Here is a 4,012-nt window from a genome sequence, read left to right on the forward strand (position 1 = left end):
AAAAAAAAAAAAAAAAAAGAAAGTAGGCTGAACAAAACCATAAGAAGTAAACCCATAAGCAGTGTTCCTCCATAGTCTCTGGTTTTGCTTCCAGGTTCCTGCTCTGACTTCCCTTCAGTAGTTGATCGACCACTGTTCAGATAACATTGGTCTTCATTGCAACAATAGAGACCCTAAGACATTAGGTTATTTGTCTTATAGAATCTGGTGACTTCCTTTGGTGTTCATTACTTTTTTCCCCGTCTATTTTCTGTTTCCTTGATTAGGGTGTAGATGCAGGTGCACATGAAGCTATTGATGTGGCAGGAATAGTTACTTTTGTGTCCTCTAAAGTTGACCAGTGATTATTAAGACGTTCTCAAACTTGTGGGTTTAAGACTTGCCAGCACTTTTCAGCCCATTGCAGCTGTTTCCTTTCTGTTTTTGGTAGTCACACCTGGAGCCAGGTGGTGTCCCTGTGGTCTCAGCTGGCTTTGTTTCATGGGGAAACAGGTATCTACTCCTTTGCCTAGGAGATACTTCTCAAGTAGTACTTCTTTCTTTAAATCAGTATGACTTTAGAGAGCCTGGATGTCCTCTGCAATTACATTCTTACTTTCAAATGATCTTAATAAATAATAATAGTGTCAAAATAAAAATAAGATTTGTGTTCAAGTGTGGTGACGCCTTCCTTTGATCCCAGCAGAGGCACGTGGATCTCTGTGAGATCAAGACCAGTTGGGTCTACAGGACAAGTTCAAGGCCAGTCAGAGCTATGTAGTAAGACCCCTTCTCCCCTTTTGTTTTTTATTATTAGCAATATGATTCTTAAAAAGTTTTAAGAGTTTTATGAAATTGTGTGTGTGTGTGTGTATGTTTACTTTCAATACGTAAGTCACAATTGTTGTTTTAACACATAGTTAATTCCTATTATGGCAACATTCTATGTTGATTTATATTTAAGTTTTATAGTCTTTAGGTTTGCCACTTTACAGATGAAGTACATTTAAAGGAGTTTGGCTTCTGCTGTTGTACAAGGCAATTCAGACTGCACAGAGCACAGGGCTTTCTGGCTCTGTCTCCTCCATAGTACCTGACAGTTGTTTCGTGTCTGTAAGAAGTAGATATGATAAAGAGAGCTGAAATAGTTAACAATCCTGTTTGAACTATATATTGGTTCTGTGTATTGTTTGTTAACTGTTTGATAAAACTTTGACTTATAACTAACTGGAAATTGTGTCCAGCAGAGACAATACTTGTTATAAAGCAGGAATTTATCATGAGGTAGTTTTACTTCTTAAAAAGTAATAGGGTAACCATTTTGAGTTTCAGAAAGAAATAATTGTATTAAAGCTATATTGTTACTCTCCCCTTACCCCCAAAAGTTTAGTCTAATGTCCTAATGTCATCACCTCTATTTCTCTTACAACATCACTTTCAGATGCTTGGTACTTGGGAACCACAGTGCTCTCTTTGGAATTCTAGGAAACTAGCTTACTTGATAATGAAAAGATTCTGATGTTAGGATGTACAGAATTTCTTTATAGACTTTTTAAAAAAACAAAAACCAAAAAGCAATAGCTCATGTTGAGAAAACTCACTTTATTATAGACCTTTTTCTCTCAAATCCAAGTCTGAGTGAAAGGATTTTACTACTTACCTAGGTTATTGTTAAAGTAGTCATCTAATGTGTTCTGTGCTCTGTTTTGTCATCAGTCTTGTTTAAGGAGTAGGCTCTATGGATTGTCCTACATTGCTGGATCACCTGCTTCTGCCCCATGACTATATAGTGTACTTGATTGCAAGGTTTCACTAGCTTTTGGTGGGAAGTAGGCCTCTTACTGCCTCAGCACTGTATACTTGATCCAGCCTTCAATGCTGTGCTGGTTTGAAGAGGTGTGGGTCTCATAGGTTCATGTGTTAGAATGGATGGCCATAGGGAGTGGCACTGCTAGGAAGTGTGTCATTCTGGAGGTGGGCTTTGAGAGCTCAGATATATGCTCAAGCTCTTCCCAGTGTGGTATATAGTTCCCTTCTGCCTGTGGGTCAAGATGTAGACTAGAACTCTGAGCTCCTTCTCCAGCCCCATGTCTGTCTGCATGCTGCCATGCTTCCCACCATGATGGTAATGGACTTAAACGTCTGAACTGTAAGTCAGCCTCAGTTAAATGTTTTCCTTTGTAAGAGGAAATGAAAACTTCTTGGTCATAGTATCTATTCACAGCAGTAAAAACTGAGTCTCAATTGTATACTTTATAGGAATGTAGTATTAATGATTGTAAAAGAAAATGAAAAACCAAAAACTACAAGCCAGGTATGGGAGTGTGTACCTATAAGCCTAGTACTATCACGTTTACTCCCACATTGCTGTGATAAAATACCTTGATAGAAGCAACTTAAGGAAAAATGAATTTATTTTAGCCTACAGTTCCAAGGGTATACACAGTCTATCATGGTGAGGAACATATGGCAGTAGTCAAGATAGTGTGAACAGGGGCCTGACTGGTCCTGTTGCATCTGCACAGGGAAGCAAAGAATGAACAGAAAGGGGGGGCGCGCAGAATATGTGTGTATGTGTGGCTCTAAAGCCTCAATGCTCTATCTAGTGAGCAGTTTCCTCCAGTGAGAGTCTACTTTCCTCAAGGTTCAGCAATATTGCATGGCAACACTATTAGCCATCTAGTGACCAAAGTGTCCACCAAACACAGAGACATTTCACACTCAGACCACAGCAAAGGCTGAGGCAGTTTTAATTCTTAAGGACTACATACTAAGATCTGCTCAGAAACACACTAACACACAGAATTGAGGATAACGAGGGCTTCTTGGTTTCATAACTACTCTGGCAAAGGATTTTAAGGATTCTGAATACTGTCTCCTTCTGTCACGTACCTAAGTTTATGTATAGAAAAAGAAAAAAGAGGTGCCTGCCTTTAATCCCAGCACTTGGGGGGCAGATCTCTGAATTTGAGGCATCCTGGTCCATAGAGAAACCCTGTCTTGAAAAAACACTTAAAAAAAAAAAGATTTAGAGGGCTAGAGAAAAATAAAGAAGAATACAGGTAAGAAAAAGAACACTCAGAAATACTTATGTCTGCTAAGCACACCCCACATGTGAAGAATCTTCTGCACTGTAGGAAGACCTCACAGTGTTACCTAGTGCGCTTCGGAAAATGAAACCATGGTTCTGCCTGAGGAGAGTCATTCAGGTAAGAGCTCAGGAGTGTGGGGGTCACCAAGGAGACAGGGGCTCAGAGTATCAACTTTTAACTTGGTTGATAAAACATTCCTAGAGACAAAGTATTTTTTAATGTGGGCTTGAATGCAACATTGAGATATATCTTGAAGAAAATAGTAAGCTTGTTGAATGGTCTGTTCCCCCAGGATTTATTTTTCAAAGTCATTGGCAGTACTTGATGGAAATTTTCTTTATATTTTGTAATAAGCTGCCAAAGAGCTTTAAGGTTGGGACATAGCGACCTTTCTATTTAGCCTTAGCCTCAGATTTGGAGAGATTGCCATAAAAGTAGAGTGTAAGATGCTTATGAGGGAACTGTGCTAAAAACTAACACAGCCATGGAGGTACTACACCGCCCTCACAAAGCATGGCCTCTGATCTCCTGCTCCACACTGAAAAGCCATAGAGGGAGAGCTGAAGGGTACTGAGAGGTAGTGAGAGCTCTGGATCAGTAACAGGCTGGCTTTGATTGAACTTGCATAGACAATGATTGGCTCTAGAGTGAGCAGCAATGTCAGATGTAAATGGGTGGGAGAGAGGTGATCTGGGTGGTAGGCAGATACCATCACCATGTGTGGGAAGTCATTGGGCAGAAAGTACAGCAGGTCCAACAGAGTCTTAAACCATCACTAAGAGAAGTCAGTCAGGCATTGTGGTGTGTGCTTATACTCTCAGACTCAGGAGACTGAGGCAAGAGGATTGTTAGTTTGAGGACAGCCTAGCTACATAATTAGACTAGATCTCAAAAATCAAACAAAACCTGATATTTGCCATGGACAGTTACTTTTTTTTTTT

General features: G+C 39.8%; 1 protein-coding gene across 18 annotated transcripts in view; it reads left to right on the top strand.

Moving 5' to 3' along the window:
• Positions 1 to 4,012, top strand: part of Afdn (afadin, adherens junction formation factor) — a 143,870-nt gene that overhangs the window by 56,805 nt on the left and 83,053 nt on the right. The gene's annotated exons all lie outside the window — the stretch shown is intronic.

This window comes from Mus caroli, chromosome 17 (genome assembly GCF_900094665.2).
Source record: "Mus caroli chromosome 17, CAROLI_EIJ_v1.1, whole genome shotgun sequence".
In the NCBI taxonomy this organism is placed as follows: domain Eukaryota; kingdom Metazoa; phylum Chordata; class Mammalia; order Rodentia; family Muridae; genus Mus; species Mus caroli.